This window comes from Typopeltis vanoorti, chromosome 5 (assembly GCF_054136105.1).
Source record: "Typopeltis vanoorti isolate ZY-2024b chromosome 5, IOZ_Tvanoo_1.0, whole genome shotgun sequence".
Classification (NCBI taxonomy): domain Eukaryota; kingdom Metazoa; phylum Arthropoda; class Arachnida; order Uropygi; family Thelyphonidae; genus Typopeltis; species Typopeltis vanoorti.
This window is the reverse complement of record NC_143553.1, coordinates 120482436-120503945: the sequence shown is the minus strand read 5'-3', so window position 1 is coordinate 120503945 and position 21510 is coordinate 120482436. Positions and strand designations below refer to the sequence as shown.

Below are 21510 nucleotides of genomic sequence, written 5' to 3'. Positions count from 1 at the left end.
ATCAGAAACCAGATGTTTATGGAGAAGGCGCGATTCTACTACGCCTTCATCTTAATTTATCATCATTGTTGTCTTTGTCAATTCACTTTTCCATTATTTCCAGTTAAATTAATGGGCGTCCAAAAGCTATGGATGAACTACATATTTACCCGTATTATGAAAAAAAAAATTCATTACTCCGGGAAAATGTGCGCATAAAATTATTGGCAGCATACTGATAAAATACATTACACAAAAATGTATTATAAATTTTGTACAAATTAAATTGCAATACTTTTATGTCAAAAGTTGCAAATTTCCCAAGGAACTGATGTGCTACAGTCCTTACAGAAAACAATGTGGAGAGACATTTCAGTATGGAATATGTACAATATTGTGAGAGTTGCAATGCAGCTCTTACAACGACTCACCATGCTTAACACAAAGTGATTCCGGGTTTCTTGAGATAAACTGACCCACTCATCTTTCAGAGCAGGATAACTCCTCGTTTGTTTTTTAGAGGGGGAATATCTAGTAGCAATTCGTCTCCCTGTCTCAGACGTGTTCTATAGCGTTGAAATCTGGAGACGTGGTGGTCACTTGATTCGAGTAATATCCTCGGTCTCCAGAAGTATCTCTACTTAGCAAACGTTCTGAAATACATTCCAATTTGAAACTCATACATCTAGCAAAGAATATAGAGTTTGATTTAAAAAAAAAAAAAAAAAAAGAAAACAAAAACACTTTTATTACTTAAATATGCAAACTTGGCAGACTAGAGGAATATATTCAGCGTACATTAATACAGGAAAATATGCACACCACATTTTTTTGCTCATATTAATTGATTTTTTTATGTTTGTGATTTATAAGCTGTAGGATGTTCATCACCATCTGAGATCAATCTTTGTAGAGTACTTAGAAAATTTAAAAGGTAATTATTCATCCAGCATGAAGCAGTAAGAAGCCTCCTAGTAGCTAGGTTTTAATAGTTAATAAAATAATTTCTGTAAGTAAATAGACATTATACGTTATCAGGTACTAATGCATGGTACAAAGATTAAAAAACGGAATTATTAGCAGAGCGTGGTTTCGATCCACGGACCTCTGGGTTATGGGCCCAGCACGCTTCCACTGCGCCACTCTGCTGATGTAATACGTTTTACAATATCACATATTAACATATCCATTTATATCAGATTGAAAACAGTCCATTTTAAATGCAATGTCTACTTCTTTTAAGTTGCGTGTTTTCAATCATGCTATTATTCATCAAAATGCTCTATATTAATGAACTCTATTATGGAACTTAGTTCCATTCATGTGATGATGTCAGTGGATCATGCTAATACACAGAAAGAACGGGTGGTAAAAAGAAAAACTCAGAGCTCTGTACTGTTAATGTAGATATTCAAAAGGCTCCTTACAAATATCCATGGATCATCGGCAAACATTATGCTACTTCATACCTTAAAGAAAACAGATTTTGTCGCATATTCGTTCAGTTTAGCTACAGAAACAGACGTGTAGAAAATTTAACACACTATAGAAACTTACATAGTCTAAACGTAATAAATACTTACAGCATAGACTACGCTACGGTTATTTCAGTGTACCTACTCAAGAAAGCAATAATGAAGTTCAGTGTATATAGCAGCAGAAGAGGAATGAGTTTCTAAAATTGTAGCGGGGATCCGAATATTCGGCTTAGGCCAATATTCGGTGTTCCGCCGGAATAAGCAGAAATATTTCTCTTAACTGCGTCATAACAAACGCACCGAATCAAGAAAATCCTCCCTTGGGCAACTTCCGAGAAGGCGAATATATGAAGAAATCAGGTGTGGACTTATGCGAAAAAATATTTTCCTACGTCAAATTTTACGATAATTCATTTGATTAATAAATTCATAATTATTCTCTTTATTTTGTAATTTAAAATAAAGCATTTTGTTTATATTTGTATTTTCTTATTTGAGGGAATGTGAAATATTTATGATTTTTAGGATTTAGTTAAAATAAATAATATATAATGAGCGTTTAATGAAGGGATTTATACAATGCTTTAAATATATACAGCATACCACTTGAAATATTTTCGATTAAATTTTATTCTTAAAATTCGTAACTTGCTTTCCCATTTATCTATATGAGATCACTACTCTGATCCACAAAACCTCGATATAGCCCAATCCAAGTGTTTATCGGCTATGTTGTGATTTCCGGTCATCTTACTATGGACACATAGAAACGTCTATGGAACAACGTATTGAAAAAGACGTTCAGGATATTGCGTACCATAGGAGTGAAGCCACAGCTATGTCATCACATGTGCTCTCTTCAGCTGACACACAAGACGCTTTGCAAATGAGACATGAAATGTTATGGGATAAATCGGGAGAAAATTCTGAGAGTGTTTGTAAATGGCGTTAGATCCTAAATACGTATGCGCTTGTCTTAATACATCCTAGTCTTCATTAGCCAAACACGTGCACGCGAGCTCGTAAACATGTACAATACTCAGAACAATGCAATATGCAATCTATACCTGCATAATAAAAGGCGCCTTTGTCAGTCCTTACTGCATTGTTCACTAGTATGAGTGTTTTCATCCTGAAGAAATATTATACAATTATGATGACACGTTCTATTTTCAATTAAAATAAATGTCATCTTATTCCTGTGTCTCTTTCATAAATTCTTAACCGTGTGTGTGTGGGGGGGTGGTGGATGGGTGGATGGGTGGATGGGTGGGTGTTGTAATGACAAGGAAGAACTAAGACGAATCGTTAACAAATTTAATGAGATCAGCAAGAAGAAAAGATTTCAACTCAATCCTAGCAAGAAATGTTATCCTTCTCAACAGATATATAAAAATAAAAGCTGCTGAGCAACATGTGTACCTTAATGGAGAAATAATTGAGGAACTGAGTTCCACAAGAATAAAGTTGTGGATTCTGGACACAGCTGTTTATCCAACGCCGAATCATGGATGTGAGACTTGGGACCTAAAGAACTCTGAAGAAAAATGAATGTTGGTTTTGAGATGTGGTATTTTAGAAGGTTGTTGAGGATGTCTTATACTGGAAGGCGGTCAAACAGATAGTTGCTAGAAAAGATCGGCAAAACATTTGGGCTCCTTATACACTCTAGCAAAAGAAAGCTGAAATACTTTGGACACATTGAAAGGATAGTAGGAGGATTTCTCGAAACAGTAATAGAAGTTAATTCTCTGGAAAAAGAAGAAGAGAATAAGAATTGACTCACATATTCCGTGGGATTTCCGGTTTCGAATCGTAACGGCCCAATAAGCCTAATACGTAAAGGAAGAAGAAGAAGAAGAAGAACAGGAAAGAAATCTCAATCTCAGCTTACTTACCCTTACCTACAATATTACACAAATTACCAAATCGCTCTCTCTCTCTCTCTCTCTGTGGACATACATACATTAACTTCCATCACGTCCTTGTGAATAGCGTCCTCTACTTCTAAAAACTAGACATTTATTTCCGCTCAAGATGCTAAATTTTCCTTATCCAGGTAAAACTCTATACAGTCCCATGTGTTCCCCTCCTTAGAATAATATTCAAATGTTTGGGCTTGTGAATCTTTAGTTATAAAAATTCGCGATGCTGTCCACCGAGGCTACTCTGCTCATAGATGATCGCTCGCTCACTCACCGACTCACTTCAACCTTTAACTCACAGGCTCAGTATTTGAGCCCTAGGTTTTTTTCTGTTGGCATACTGGTATGGACACTGATTGACAATCACCATTCCTTCACATCCTGTGTTGAGTCTGTTAAGAAAAGAGTAGCCGCTGTCAAACATTCATTTTCTACATAATTACAAAGATACCAAATCTAATTCTGCTCTTTCTCATTTATTTCCTCAGTCTCTGTTGTCTGAAACAACGCTTTCCCTATGAATTTCATCCAATACATTCAAAATTCTGCTACCCGGAGACATTAGGCGCTATAAGCGGATGGTTTGGAATTAAGTAAACAGTAATGACTAGAAGAGACAACAAATCAATTTTCGTGATCGTGTAACTTAGAGATGTGGTTCAATATGTAGTACTTTCAGATGTTCTAAGAACTGCATTCTGTGAATGATATTTTCTACAGCGAAACACAACAGATCTGCATTGATTTGCCTCACATACTGCGTTATTCTGTCTTTGAAGGTTGCTAAATCAGGAACATGTCCTTCATACACTAGCCGTTTCAGATGGTCCCACAACCAAACGTCATAAGGATTGGGATCAGTCAAACGAGGTAGCCATGCTGTGGGAAATGCACAACCAATAACTCTCTGTTTTGTGAAGTTTTTTCCATAACATTCACTGTACCAGCAATCCAATGTGAGGCAGTCCTCCATCCTGCATGAATATGGCAGAGTCAAGGCACCTTCGTTGCTGTAGTTGCGTAACAACAAATTTGCGCAACATTTTCTAATATCTAACGGTAGAGAAGGTAGAAGTCACTGACCCTGTCAAGCAAAGTTCTTCTAAAAGTATAGACCAATGATAAACGACACCGTGAAAACATGCCACACTGTGACTTTCGGTGGGTGTAAAGAGGTGTGATGAAATATATGAGGGTTATGCGCATCCCAAATGCGGCAATTATGAGAGATAACAATACCATTCAGATAAAAATGTGTCTCGTTTCTCCACAAGATCTTCCACAACCATGCATCATCCACCTTCATTCGAGCTAAGAACGACAGGTCAAACTGCAGGCGACTTTCCCCATCACCATGAAGCAAAGTTTGAGTATGGAAGACATTGTAAGGGAAAATCCTCAGCAATTGATGCAGGATTTACCACACAAATGAGATGGTATGTCCAATTACATTGATATTGCCAGAGCACTGCTGGACCCTAGCGCGTTATTCATTACATGTTCCACTACGGCAGTTGCAAATTTTGCCAACTTGTTGAGGAATAATTCGTTTGCGCCCTCGTCCTGGCCTCACTGCTAAAGAATCGCTATGTTCAAATCTTAAAATAATTATTCTTGAACCTTTTCTTCTATCCTACAAACGTCGGAATTCTCGAAGCGCGGCATTAGCGTTACCGTTGTTGATAGCAAAGCTTGATTAGCTGTTCCAGTAAGGAGAGATCCGTAGCACTTCAGTCTTACCAGAATGACGCGAATCCGTTTTGCTCTTCCTTAATTCCACCAATTCGTCAGTAGAAACAGTGAGATCATGCAAATATCTCGCGATTCTAGCGCCAATTATCCGCTGGTAGCAGATGTTTCGTTGTTTTTTTTCTATTAATCAAAACGCAATATTCCAGAGTGTACTTACACCAAATTTTTCGCTACAGGGCTCTGAACATTTCCGCTTTATTTATGACATCAAAAAAGAAATAACGTTTCTCGGCCATGCGAAGCAAGCGTCAACCTGAACCTGTCACTACAGACAAAATGAGGTTGCCGCTCGTTACACACGCCCGAGAATCTTTATTTCTTGTTTGAGTTCTATATAATGGCAGCGCAAGAGCTAAAATGATAATATAAAAATAAACAGGCGATCAATACTTCTCCCTATAATTCGTTATCTTCAAAATGTTTCCTATTATAGTAAATATGATGAATTTACCGACTACTTACTATAGAGTTCGAGAACGCGAATTTACTTGTATTAGAAAATGAAGGAAAACTATATTTAGAAATTCCTTTGACTAAATTAGTAAACGAAAAGTTCAAAAAAAAAAAAAGGTAAGAAAGATATTAGCATAATTAGATGAAGGGGAAAAAATAATGTTCCAGAGTGTGATGTAATACTTTCGAACATTATTCGTGAACTAGATGAGTCAAAGCTCCATCTGAACTAACGGGAATGCAAAAAGAACATACTTATAATCAGGGGTGTGCTGGTAATGTTTTTCCAACCACCTATTAAAAAAAATGGAGGCGCTTTTTTTAAAAAAAAAATCCTTATTAGACCCACGACAACTCTAAAACGAGAAATTTTTGACATATGTCAAGTATACGAATATTTTTACCTTAAGAAGAAATGGCCCAAGCTAAATTAAGTGGATATTTGTTGAAAAGTAATATTTATGAAAAATTGCTGGAGGAGATACTTCCTACACAGGCTGCCGTGCAGTGAACGGGTAGGGAAAAAATTAAGCAAAAAGGGTATCAAAATAAGAGCACCCAATCCTCGATTTTTCATGTCACCATGTACAAACATTTTGTCTAAATTATTCCAGCCATTGTAGATGACACACTACTCTTTGTAGTCATTATCGGTCTAATAACCTGCCGCTAAAAAAATTTTTGAAAATTTAAATTCTGACTAGGAAAAGCTGGTACGAGCAGGCTCTATCGGACGACTGCTTATAATGATGAGTTTGGTCTTCTTTAAAGCAAGACTACTCTGCAAATCATCTATTTCATCAATTTGTTTGAATTCCATAAGCGTTATGCACTGTCATAATATGGATCATATTAATTATAATGATATGCATATTCAATCCTAGTATCACATTACTATTTGAGAAGGTTGTATGACGACTCTCGCAACAACTTTTCAGTAAACTGAACAGTTATTACAACACCCGGATAACATTGGCCTGTTATAGATACGATTAAATATATGCTTCACTTGACTTATGGGTTACATTACTTTAAATTAAAATTCCTATTAAATCCTACATTTAACGAAAACAACGTCCATATTTACACATTCATGATTTGTTACATTTCTTCTTATTCAACAAGTACAATATTACGGAGCACATTCTGTATAACTAGCTGAAAAATAAAGTATATTAGGGATAGGGATGTAGTAATAATTAGAAATAATATCCTTAAATATTATCAATTTCAAATAAGATGTAGCTTGCTTGTTAATTTTATGCTAATTCCACGCAAAGGCTGCATCTCCAGTTCCAAAATACTTATTGTGCAAGGTAAAAAAAAGCTGTTTAATCACAGCACAATGCCCTGATTTATTACCTATTATACCCTTGGATCAACATGAAGAGTCTTGTGATGGATGTTCTGCTATTTTTCCATTGTTTCGTGTTCGATTGTATTTGAAGGCAGTTACTGTTTGTTTGAATGCCATAACCATATAATTGATCTGCTTATGCTTGCAAGCGTAAAACTGCTACCAAAATTAGACAGGATTTATACAGAGCCTTTGATTTGAGTACAATACACATCCAGTGATCTATTATATGTTTACGATTATTATGTAAAATGAAAATGATTAATATTGATGTTCAATTGTACTGGATCCATAGATAGGAATCATGATACTACGTGATGCGCTGACCACAGACGAAACTGCTAGGTCAGCGCATATTTTCTGCACGCATTGTTAATCAATCAGTGGTAGCCATCATGGCAGGAAGCACAAAAAATAAATTACAAAAACATTAAACCTGAAATTAAGTATTGGTATTCCTGTTCGGTGTATAACCAGAATGCGCTGACCTAGCAGTTGCGTCTGTAGTCTCACGTAGTGTCATGATTCCCATCGGTATCTAGGGATCCAGTACAATTGAACATCAATATTAATCATTTTCATTTTACACAATAATCGTAAACACATAATAGATCACTGGATGCGTATTGTACTCAAATCAAAGGCTCTGTATAAATCATATCTAATTTTGGTAGCAGTTTTACGCGTGCAAGCACAAGCAGTTCAGTTGTATGGTTATGGCATTCAAACAAACAGTAACTGCCTTCTGATATATACGCTGTATAACTCTGCATATGTCAGAAGTCTTTAAAACATTCCTATCAACTGAAGCTAGATGACCCATGTGTGTGTGTGGTGGGGGGGAGTGCAAACACTAAAATTTGTCTCACCACATGCAGTCTTCTGGATAGTGCTAGCACTCGAGAGAGGAATCAAATTTTTGCTGATCTGGATGACACATACACTCAAGCAAACCTTGTGACACTTGGAAAAATTACATGAACTTTTAAACCTTTCTTAGTAACAGTTAATTTGTACAGACATATCTGATCATAAATTATCTTTTATGTGTATGCAGCATTGTTGAACTCTTTGAAATCTTATTTATTTGCACAAAAGATGTTATTTACTTATTTAGCTACCATCAAATCTGATATTAGTTTTCATTCTAAATTTCCTGAAACTCTTGATTTATCACAGTCTTTTATGATAATGATCAATGAATATCGATTTAAAATAAAATACAATTAAACATTTAAAATAAATTGTATATATTGTATTAAAAGACGAAATTAAGAAATATGAACCCCTTTGTTTGGTGGAAAAACATTTCAGTTTAACGAATAAATAACGGATTAAAATATCAGTTTAACGAATAAATAACGGATTAAAATATGGTGCAATATGACCTTTGCTGTCTTTGCTCCAACAAATTCCGAGTCAATATACACACACACACACACACACACACAAAACAAACAAACGCAAACACATGCACAAACTTCACGAATGTATTATTATTTCATTGAAAAAGAAAACAACTTTTTCCTTCCTTCAGTTCTTACACATTGAATCGCTGTACAATTCAACGTGTTCTACTTGTCTAATCTGAGATGATGAGTGTTTGCATTTTTGAAAGTTTAGTAAAAATTTGCATTTGAAAAGAAATATTAAATGTGCTAATTGATGCTAATGAAACGGAAGATAATCTAAGATTTACAATGAAAAATGAACGTTAGCAGAGCGTGGTTTCGATCCACGGACCTCTGGGTTATGGGCCCAGCACGCTTCCACTGCGCCACTCTGCTGATATTATTTTATAAATTTATACATTTAAGTTTAGACTTATGTTGAATTAAATCGAAAGCGGAATTCTCCTTTTAATTGTAATTTGTTTTGTTTTATTGTCCACAATTCTTTCCCATATAGTAGTATTGGTGTAGATAGTATCTTATAAATTTAATGTTTTATAAACATTTAATTCGATCTGTCTTTTCAGTATGTTAAGATCAAAAAATGTAAATGCCAACAAATATTCTATTATCCAATAATGGCTGACACTTAAGGAGTCTTTGTCTTTTATAATCGTGTGCATAATAAGAATATTAATTTAAATTTGCATAACATAAATTAAACCGCAGTTCTAATGGTTTAATAAAATGATTTTTAACGCATGCTGATTACACTAGAACGTTGTATAATCTGCAGAAACTTCCGCAGTCTTAACAAAGCCCATTAGGAGGAGAGCTGATTTTTTTCTTGTTTTGTAAAAGAGATAACATATAGCTATGTTACTGATCTTTCATAATAGGTTTAGTTCATAATAACGGAAGGTCAACAGGAAAGAAGAAAGTTTGTGCCAATAAATATTTTGTTGAAATTAAGTTTACGAAATCATAAATAATCACGTCGAATTCGATTTTAATTCGACGTGATTAAAATTATAAATGTTATTTCGGTTGAGTATTCGTACTCAACATTCAGTTGAGTGTCCGTAGACATATATACAAAAGCAAAATCATGTAGCCAGACTGATTCTTTCTGGAATATTATTAATTCTAATTGCTAGGGAACAAGCGAAATGAAATGGCCAAGAATGACCATGATGAACCAAATTTCTTTGTCGATAACAAAGGAATTTGGTTCAGTTTGGAAAATAATAATTTAAATGCTTAAATTATATTCCACGAAAAAGCCATTTAAATATTTTATAGCATGGACAAAAAAACAAACAAACAGAGATGTCTATATTTCATGCTGCAGTTGAAATCTATTGAACAACGATATACTCTTTCCGGTATCAACTATCATCAGATAATTTTTAGAAACATTTCATTGGCTAAACATAAACCAAACAAAAGAAATGCCAACCAATCACATGCAAAAGTACATGTGGCATTATAACAGAATATTTTCTCTTAACATAACTTTTCCAACAGAAGAAAGGTCGAAGTTCACCATCCGTGATTATCGACTTATCTTCTATTCAAATCATAGTTTGCAGTAGTTCTATATGAAAATGATACTTCTACTAAAATAAAACGATGACAAGTTCGATTAGGAATAATGGTTATAAAGTTATTATAAATTACAACTCGCAAAAGCTCTCAGTGATACGTTTTGTCTCCTACCATGTAGTCAGTTTGTTCCAACAGTAATTATTATATTATAATACAAAACAGATTCACGCAAAATAATGTGATGAGTATCCCTAATGAAATATACAGTTCATATATTGATAGCGAGCAAACCTCGAAGAAGAAAACGCGCAAACCGATGGTATATAGAAGATATTATCTTCAATTTATTGGATTTGTTTGTTGTTGTTAAAGTTATTAAAAGCGAAAATGAGCTTCGGAAAACCACAGTGAGACGCATTTTCTATTGACGTGACAACAGAGATTTTTTCTTCTGTATTTTAATACAGTCATATACGCGAAATATTATATTGCTAATTATTGACGTAGTCTACTTTTTTTCTGGAATGCATCAAATTATATGGAAGTATTCGTTACAATCGACATAAATAAAAAATATTTAATTCGACTATTTAAAAAATGAAATATTGATCATGCAGACTTCTCTTTTTATGGAGTACTGTGGAAGCAGGGCCAAGTTTTTAAAGGAAGGCAGAAAAAATTATGCATCCTGGAAGGCTGCATAATTCTTAATAAAATAAAGAAAACGAATAGTCGAATGTTTGATTAGAACTATGTACAGTATAAAACCGATAAGGTTGGACTACATGGGAAAACTTAAGTGAAAAAAAACGTGCTTTCGATTAATATACCTCTGGAATACAGGCCTTATCTCTTTCTAATACCTCAATCAACTATTACCGAAATAACGGAATATTTTAATCCGTAAGGTGCTTGAATATTCATACGCTATTTTTTTTAAAAAAAAGAAAAAAGAAAGAAAGAAAGATAAGAAAACCATATACATGCGAATAGCTTGTCTTTAGCACAATGTGCAAAAAGTGTGATGATAACTGTGCCTTAGCGTGCAAGTCGCATACATTTTGATCAGCACACCGAACAAACCCTTTGTTCATATTCAGTTGGGAGACTACAATACGTTCTTGTGGGAGTTATTATAACTTGGTTATAAAGTTATTATAAATTATAAGGTCGATAAAATTCAAAAGTCCATTTTGATGAGAAAATTTATCTTCAGGCTGTCAAACTTGAAACGAAACTAGAAATTTTAAAAAAATCTTAAAAACAACATTTCCATTGCAATACGGATAGCTGACAGACAAAAGTAATATTCTGGACTTCTAATAATGAACGTCTAAATCTAACAAGAAATTATAAAGAAATCAACAAATGATTACAAAAGCCTCTCTAAAGAAATAAAACAATTTTCAGAACACTGTAATGAACGACAAGAAGAATAAAAACGAAAAGGAACACTGTATAGCATGTAATCGCTAAATTTATGAAACTATATGTCCTTTGTTTGTGAACTTTGTGTGTGAAATTATTTTGTGTGTGAACCTTCGCTAGCCAAGCGAAAGTTCACACAGAAAATAATGATTGTGTGAATAATTGTTAGATATGAAAACGATACTACCGCTCGCTATAAACATTTCTGGCAAATATTTATTAAGAAATCTACATGTTTCTTTAAAACACTTTGTCTGGGCCTTCGCTAGCAAAACTGTTTTAAACACCTTTCAAGAAACCTTGATGCTTGAATGTTTCCCCTCCCTCATGCACATGCGTTCATGTCTTCAATAGTTCTAGAAATTAAATGTAATATTCTACAATATGAACGATTTCCTTTAATTGCATACCTCTTTCCGTCTCGTCGAAGTAACTGAATTATCTATTTCCTATTTCTGTCAACCAGCCAATCTTCAAAGAACAAGTATTTGAATACCCTTATCTTGTTATTGAAATTGGGACTGCCTGAGAAGCTGGTAGACCTGTTTATGACACACCATCAAGAGATGGATAAAACACGCATTTCTCGACCACATTGCAATTTCCGATAAGATAGTTTCTCATAAGATAAATCGGATTTCGTTTATCCTACATGTTAAGAGAAAATGAACGAGATCCATAAATTAAAAGCAGTGTGATAAAACGTGACTTCTATGTGGAGGATAATCTTTTATTCGAAACTTGCAGTAACAACAACAACAATAACAACAACAACAAAGCACTTTCATTTCTGCGGGAAAACTGTATGCATTATTCGAATAGTATAAGAGCCTGCAACACATCCAGGGACACTAGGGTTTTTCTACCTGAAAGGCTAGTCGGAGAATATACTCCTTTATCGGTCAAAATAAATAAATTACAACCGGAGCAACCAAAATCACAGTTTGGTTGCTTCGGTTGTAACTAAACGCAAAGATGAATCTATGTCTAAATATACTGGAATAGTGGGTCTCATCGTTGGACCTAGTAATCATAATATTTAATCCTAAAAATTTTTGTCTAGGTGTGCTCATGTTGTGTTTTCTATTTGACATTAGAAAAAGAAAATATCAAGTCTATCTTTCGTAGACAAGCCGATTATACGCCAATATATATACTGCTCGGAAAGGAGTCAACGAACACCTCCATGGATAAGGTGCATTGTGCCATGTAACGAGCCACGTATTTGCAGCTGGTATTCAACAGGGAAAATTTTATTGCTTCTAATATACATGTCTTCGATAATGAACATGACTAAATTCGCAACACCTTCGTATCAGTATCTAAGGCTATAGTTCCATCCAATAAGAACAAAAGGTTGAGAATGAATCACACACATCCTGCTCCTCTCAAACATAGATTACACTACATCATTTCATAACCATACATATATCTGCTGGTCGCGTCTGAAACTCTGGCATAGATCTTTAAAATATAAATATAGATCCTTATAACTACCTATGGAGCATATAAAAATGTGCATCTCTTTCTTTCTTCCTCAAAAACTAGCTGTTCTCCCAACCAATCCGGTGTATAAAAATCACCCTGCAGTTTGTGAGCTGTTGGCAAAATAGTCAGTGTGGACCACCGAATTTTTGAACATCAAGATTACGTTTGGATCCAATATTATGGCCACTGTGGACTTGCTGGTCCCACCCTGGACACCGCCCCAGGACATGATCGTAATATTGTAGACCTAACTTTGCTCTAGTTTGATTTCACTTACCGAATCTAGTGCGTGCAGGTGCTTGTCTGTATGTACAATGTTCCTTGATGATACCCATTTAAGCTATATGGAAAAATATTAGAAGTATTACATAAAAAATTAGTTCAAATTATATGTCGTCTTAGTTGTAATATCTTTCTTAAAACCAATATGAATAATTAACGTATAAATCTGGGCAGAGGACAATATCATATGCGGAATAAGACAAGTCTGAAATATATCAGGATTGATGTGAATGAAAACATGTTTTCATAGAACTTTTAGTTTGGTCTCATCAACGAAAAGACCTACATGAATATCGTATTCGATATTGGGTAGACTAATATAAATAATCGTTCACTTATTCCACAGAGCAAACATGGAACTTTTTCAGACCACCTCGTGGCTCTAGAAAACGAGCGTGGTCTCAAAGCAGCCGAATAAAGTAGTGTACAATATGAGGACATTAAAGAAATTTACAAATCATCAGTTCTCACTGTGGGATTAGAACCAACTGTTTGTTTGTTAGAAAGTAAACTGTATTATCTTAACTGATTAGGCTTTCATTCTTGCAAACAAACGTAAAAATCCTAAGCAAATGAAACACCTCTACTTCCACTGGATTTCTGATGCAGACTGGTGCTGCAGAGTTATCATTGGCTTAAATGTGCAAAACATTTTGTCCTCTCAATAATTTAAATTAGCTTTCACTAAGCTGATAGTTATTACAATTTTGAATATACCGTACGATATTTGAAGAAAGCTTTCAATCCCCCCCCCTCCACGGAAACTTAAGTTTTTATACTAGCAACCCAAGAAAATTGCTGAACGTAACTAATATTCGCTCAACAATAATAAATTGAAGAACACAAGATGGCAGCTGTTGTCTGCTCTAACCGAGCAACCTATTAAGCTAGAAATTATCGATGACCGTGACTAATAGCGGACAGGCAGACCACTGATTTCAAATATTTAGGGCTGATTTTCGCTTACCTTCTTTCGGGAATAAACACATTTGCGAAATTTTTTCCCGAATGATGTCTATAATAGAACTATTACAGTATCATATGACGGTTATGTTTAACATTAGTTCAAAATGAAATGGATGTAGTTCCAGTTAAATGCCATTTTTTCAAGTAGGAAATGTAGATCAATACAGAGCTGGACGTTTTCTGTGCTCAACTGCAATAATCTGAAAGAAAAAAAAATTCAGCTTAGTGGTAAGCCGCGAAAAAGAATCTGTGTATATCTGATGCTAGTATCACATTACTTTTTGGAACCGGTCTCGTATGTTGCCAAATTTAAACAACCTTTCACTAAATTGAGAACTATTGCAACATTCAGATAATATTGGTTTGGAATAACTAATATTACAAACCTATGCTTCAATTAACTTATACGTTATTTACTTTAAATTGCAATTCTTGTTAAACGCTATTTTAATGCACGACAACATTTTTTTTGTTACTTCAAAAACAAAACAATATTACGAAGCATATATCATTAATATATATATCATATATATCATTAATATGTATCCTGAAATATTAACTATGACAAATAAGACATGGTCTGCTTGTGAATTTTATTTCATACAAAAGGCTGCACCATTAGAATAGAGAAATTCTTTCGATTATTAAAAGTTTGAGAAACGAGAAGAAATCTTACCAAGCCTAATAAGCATTCGTAGAAAGTAATTTCACAAATGCATATAAATAATTCCTGGGCGAAAGATTTCCACTAGACAGGCGAACATTATTCTTGGAAAACTGTAGTCTCAAGCTAATAGCAGGATTGCAATTTCCCAAAAATGGTGGTACAATTACGATGGCGTATTTTGTGATGACACGCACGCACGCACGCACGCACGCACGCACACACACACACACACACACACACACACACACACACACACGAAGAAATGAAAACTTTAGTCAGATGAGTCTGAAATTGAATCTGCAATGAATGATGCCTGCGTTTTTAAATTTGAGAAAGATTCAAGGAATTATAAATGTCACTTCGAAAACTTGATATTTGCGGAATGTTTTCAAAGAAAGCATGTTTTTGATTTCTCTTTCTCAGAAAGCAGTTAATCTAGAGATCAGGAATTGCGATTCCGAATCTCTTAAGGAATTTAAAAATCATATTGTAAGTTGAGAATATAGTTTTCTCCTTCATAAATTTATTTATAGATGTTTAATCAAAGCGGAGTAGTTTGAGCTGCTATCCCGATGACTCAAAATCAGAGTCCTCTGTTTGATGTGTTGTTGGTTTTACTAACTATTTTGTCTCCAATGAGATTCTACTGGAATACATAATTATACTGCATGCAGCTTGTACTTGCACAGATAAATGAAAAGTAGAACCAAACAGGTGGGCTTTCTACAGACTTACTGAGTTCTTTGACACCCCAACCGGCTATGACGTCTATAGACGTCCAGCTAAATCTGCATATGATCTGTAACACCTATTGTATATCATGGATGAGAAGTACAATTTGGTCTTTCTATTTCATCGACACGTCCGGTAGAGAGGTTTTACACAATCACTACTCTACAATCCAGTGTTCTATGAATGAAATGAAAACTCTTAATATTAATGTTCAATTATGCTGACTTCCCTACCATATTATGAACAAGACTATCGATAAAAATACTAGGTGTAGATCATATTTTCTTATGCAAATAACACCTATATGTGAATACCACGTGTCATATTTAGATATGATATCAACACTTCACTACAGAGAAATGAAAGTTTTGCTAAATATATATATATATTATTTATAATGTTATTATTTGATAATAAAGGGTGTCCCAAAATTCACGCAAGATTTAAATTTAGCGCCATTTGTGCGGTAAAGTGTTGCCAACGAGAAAAAAAAAAGACAGCGTGACAGTTGACAGTTCAGGGTTATTAAAAATGGAGCGCTACACGAAAGAACACGCATTTTCATTGTTGAGCAATATTTTAAAAATAATGAAGGTTTGGCTGTTACAGTTCGCAATTTTCTACAAAATATGGTCGGAATAGTGATTTAATTTCATCAACTGTGAAAAGGTTAATTAAAAACTTCAAGGAAACTGGCTCAATTAGTGATCTTATACACTCTGGCCGTCCTATAAGTCGTTCAACAGAAAACATCGAAGCAGTTCGTGAGAGTGTTGCTGAAAATCCAGGAACATCAATTCGGCACCGTGATCTTGAATTGGGCATTTCGAGAAGCGCTCTACAGCGTATTCTCACGAAAGAGTTGCATATTTATGCTTACAAAGTTCAATTGACTCAAGAACTGACCACACACAGCGAAGAGAGTTCGTTGAATGGATTATGGAACAACAACAAGTGGATGCTTATTTTTCGAACAAAATCATCTTCAGCGATGAGGCTCATTTTCATCTTGATGGCTTCGTTAATCGACAAAATTGTCTCATTTGGGGTTCAGAAAATCCACGAGTGATTGTTGAGAAACAAATGCATCCACAATGTATCACTGTTTGGTGCGGATTTTGGGCTGGAGGCATCATCAGTCCATTATTCTTCGAAAATGCGGCTGGTAAGGCGATAACAGTTAATAGTGCTCGCTATCGCGACGTAATAATCCAGTTTTTTGTGCCTAAATTGCAAGATATGGATGTGGACGACATGTGGTTTCAACAAGACGGTGTCACATGCCATACAGCCCGAGAAGCAATTGAATTACTGCATGAGTCATTTCCTGGTTGTGTAATTTCCCGTTTTGATGATCAGAATTGGTCGCCCACATCATGTGACTTAACGCCGTTGAGTGACGTGACGTGGGCTTGTTGGCATAAACCTTAGTTTATGCCAACAAGCCCACGACCACCCACACCTTGAAGGAGGAAATCGAGCGCTGTATCAACGAAATTCAGCCATATTTATGCAAAACGGTCATGGAAAATTTCGACAAAAGAGTGTGTATGTGCCAGCAAAGCCGTGGAGGCCATTTACCCGATATGCTAATCCATGCATAACCCTATACTGTATACTGTATGAATCGATAATAAATTACAATTGTTAATTAAAAACCTGTGTTTTCTATCAAAATTACTTCTTGCGTGAATTTTGGGACACCCTGTATATAAAGAATATATTTTTTACAGACACGTGATCACAAGAAGTCTGTTATATGTATATATGGACAACGACAACTTTCGAATTTATTTTTTCTTCGTACTTATTTATTTAGTGCGACTGCGAAGTGAAGAGAGAAACCTATACATTACATTTTGAAAGGCTTATTAAAGCAGTGCATTTGAAACGAAATATGAAATGGATACAGAACGTAGAGTTTGGTGCCAAGAGACAGAAATTAAGAGGTATAATGGGGGAGAGCATCAGAAATTGATAGAAGAGTGTGGTTTTGCTCCACAGACTTCTGGGATATTGATTCTTCATTTTTCCAGTGAGCTACTCTGGGAGTATTTGATACAATTTGTATTTTTAAACTGTGCTGCTGCAGTTGCATTATAATGAAAGTATGATGCCTTTTAAGATATAATTTACATTTAACATTCTGAAAATTTGTTTTATTGTTCAAATTTCACCTCCATATTGCAGAGTTGCATAGTTATAAACGTATAATCTAGTCAGTCTTAGTTTTATTACAGAATTATTTATATATTCTATTTTTAAGTATTTGGCAATTTTTATATTTGTGTCGTCGTGATATTTGTAATGAAATCTTGCACTGAAAATTAGTAAAAGAACTTGTTCTGATTATTTTTAATTTGCTATTATTTCACTTTTATTTGGATCGCGATGTTTTAATTGTTGCTGTTTTTCTGTGGAGATTATCATTCCAAAATCTTTTTTGGTATTGAATAGCTTCTGAATTTAATCTTGTCCTAAGAAAATCAATAATAATTACGTGGAGCCTGGGTAGCTCAGTGGATGTGGCGTTTGCACTCCACGGCGCTTGGCCGCACGAAGGAAGACTTCGTTTCGAGTCTAGTCGGCGACTAGAGGAAATTTTTCTAAGCCTTTTTTCGACCATTTCCCGAGTTAGTCGATCTCTGGCACGGGCAAGCAGGTTTTTCCTCCCGGAAACCGGGTTTTTCGTCCCGTATAGAAAATCGACCGTAGAACCCACATTATTTCAGACATTAAATATATTGTGTTAGGGTTAGGGACCACAAGATGGCGGCACATTTGAGCCGTCTCTCTTCACTGCGTACCGCTTAATTAGTGATAGCCTTGGGCAATCTATCTCTGATTGGTACCAGTGGAGATTGAACTGCCCACTCAGTCTCCAAAGTTAGATAGGGCTAAATGGCCTCGCCTACTCCCCGTATACGGGAATAAAAAGGCGTTAGCTGATTTTTTTTTTTTATTTAAGAAGTGTGTATAAATTCACATTTGCTAATTTTTTATTTATTTTTTATTATATTTTATTATTATTTTATTATTTAAGGTTCCTATATATATATATATATATATTTTTTTTTTTATTTTTTTTTATTGTAAACATAACAATCTTATATACAGGATTAACCGGTTTTTGGTTCTCTGCAGTCAGACAGAGAGGTTACATGCTCATAGCGGAAGATAGATAGATAGATAGATTTTTTTTTTAAATAAATTAAAGCCATTAAGAGTTATTTTAACATGATAACATAAGATCTTATTTTAACATAAGAACATAAATGTGGAAGAACATAGAAGTTACAATTGCACAATATTATCTATTAACATGAGAGTGCCAGCTGATTAACTTTCGCACTGTTAAGCACAACAATCCTTCTTTCTTCCCCCTTTCTTTTTTTTTTGGGGGGGGGGGGGGTAAAGGTGTCACTTCTATGCTGGAAAGTGGATTATAATGCAGTCGCCCTGCTCAGCCAGGAGTTGATTCCGTGGATTCCATTCTTGGTGGAAAAGATCTAAGGTGTTGTTTTGCCTATGGTGGTGATGCTCGTGTAGGATCCGACATCTCACCTTTTGTTGGAAGGCTGCAGTGAGTTGTTCAGTTGCCTCACTCTGTGAAGTTGCTGTGCTGTCTGGTCTTGTACGTCTGAGGTAGAAATTGTATATTACCGCTTTTGTGGTGATGAAAAGGTAATTGCAGAATGAATGGTTATTTGACTCCACCTGGACGAGATTGAAATATTCCTCTTCTGTATGAAGATTACCACAGGTAAGAGCTGCCGTTTCCCGAGTCAAACTGATTAATTTAGTGTTGACTGGGCATTCCCAGTAGATATGCCGGACCGTTCCTAATTGGTAGCAGAAGAGGCAGTTATCTGAGACGTTTGAGTTAAATTTTCGTAATATAGTAGGAGTAGGTAATATATTATGCCACATTCTCCACTGAATATCTGTGTCAGGTTTGATGGCTCTTGTGCGATATGGTAGATCCCATTGAAATAGTGTTTGATCAGATGATGCAGGATTTTCCAACAAAGTGCTTTGGTTCGACTGTTGTGTTAGTGTGCTGTAGATCTTGTTGGTGTTGCTGGGTGTAAGTTTCTCCCATGAGATTGGTTTTTATCAGAAAGATAGGCGCCAAAACTTCTGAGTTTGGAGGGCTAAGCCCCACTTCTGTTATGCTATCAGGCATAGCGGCTTGAAACGCGGCCTTTACGGTGTCTATCTGCTCAGACTCATTCCCATATTCTAGGTTTTCGAGCGAATTTGGAAAGCGCCAGGTGAGGCTTGGAGAAAGAATGTCACCCAAGATCCTCACGTTTCGCCAGCTCCATGGAGGAAAGAAAAATTCTTTCTGAGTGATCGGGCTTCTTACCATCGTGTTGTGAAAGATGGGTTCCATGAGGATTTCAGGTAGGGATGCTGTCTTCACTGTGTGCTGGAGGTTTAGCTTCTTCCATCGTCGAAGGGCATCTTTGTAGAAGTTTGTTAAATTTACAGGAACTTGAGCTGTTGTCATTCTTAAGGTGGTGGAGAGAGAGAGACCTCTAGTGGCAGAAGTGAAAATATACTCAGTGGTACATTTGTGTGATATTTCCTGTTGTAGGGCATTTATGAGAAATCGAGTGCGGAACGTTGTTATCCTGTTGTCAATGGAGACCAACTTTTGTCCTCCATCTTTGAGAGAAGTACATAGCTGGGAGTAGGAAAGCCAGTTTGTTTTATTCCATATGAATCGATATATGGTTGACTTTATTTGTTTGATGAACTGCACTGGTGGCGTAAGAATCTTTAGTGTATGCCAAAGGACACTGGTGGCTATTTGGTTAACGATTATTGTTCTCCCTCTTGTGGAGCAGAGGCTCGTATTGCTGCCCACTTTCCTAGAACTTGCTTGAAAGCTTGTTTAGTGTTTCCCAGTTCTTATCCACATAAGAAGGTGTGTTTCCTAGGTAAATCCCCAGGTATTTGTTTCCCTCTGTGGACCAGGTACCAGACATTGGGGAATCGGTTCGGTTTTTCCATTTGCCACACCACAGTCCTATGGTTTTATGTGTATTTAGTTTGGCTCCTGAGGCTGCCTGATATTGTTGGTATGCCATTTGTATGTTATGAAAGTCCTCTTCTTTGCGGGCTATGATTGTAACATCATCAGCATATGCTGTCAGGGTTATGGTTTGGTAGGGAAGTTTAGGGCGGCATGCTTTGAGCAGCATGCTGAGTCTACACAAAAAGGGTTCGATGGCAATTGTGTAAAGAGGACCGGAGAGTGGACAGCCTTGTTTAATATCTCTGCTGTATGGTGCAGTTATGGTAAGCCTGTTGTTTATTTTCATGCAAAACTGTGCCTTGGCATACAATATTTTAATAGAGTGAATGATGCCTGAGCCAAAGCCAAATGCTTTCAAGCAGTTGAAGAGGTAAAGGTGTTCAACGCGGTCGAAAGCTTTTTCTTGGTCTAGTGTTACAAGACCCATTGTTTCACTGTTGTTGTTCGCTATGCTTATGAGATCCCTTATGAGGTGTAAGTTTTCGTGGATAGATCTTCCAGGGATGGAATAGCTCTGATACCTATTTATTATTTCGCTCAGAGCGGGTTTAAGTTTGTTGGCAATGGCTTTGGATATAATTTTGCAGTCGGTGTTTGTGATAGAGATGGGTCTCCAGTTTCCTAGTTTCGTCGCGTCTCCTTTCTTTGGAATGAGTTTGATAACTGATGTTGTCATATTGAGTGGAAAGCCATTGGTATTCGCTTCGACAAATACTCTGTAGAGGATAGGTCCAAGCTGTTCCCAGAAGGACTGATAAAATTCAGTGGTGAGCCCGTCTATGCCAGGAGATTTATCTTTAGGTAAGGAGGTGCAGGCAGTTTTCAGATCGTGTAACGTGATAGGGAGTTCTGTGTTACTCCTTGTTGTTGGTGAGAGTCTTTTCACATCGGAGAGAATTATATTCGTGGCCTCCATAGATGTTGGGTTGGCTTGGTACAAATTTTTGTAGTACTGCGAGGTATATAAGAGTATTTCGTCATGATTTTCTATGATGTTTCCATTATCTGTTTTAAGCAGAT

At 35.8% G+C, this 21510-nt stretch overlaps 1 non-coding gene across 1 annotated transcript; it reads right to left on the bottom strand.

Annotated features, from left to right (window-relative positions):
* Positions 1 to 1056: 1056 nt before the first annotated feature.
* On the bottom strand, positions 1057 to 1128 carry TRNAM-CAU (transfer RNA methionine (anticodon CAU)). The gene has a single exon. It is a non-coding gene; the product is annotated as a tRNA-Met (tRNA).
* Between the last annotated feature and the right edge of the window lie 20382 nt (positions 1129 to 21510).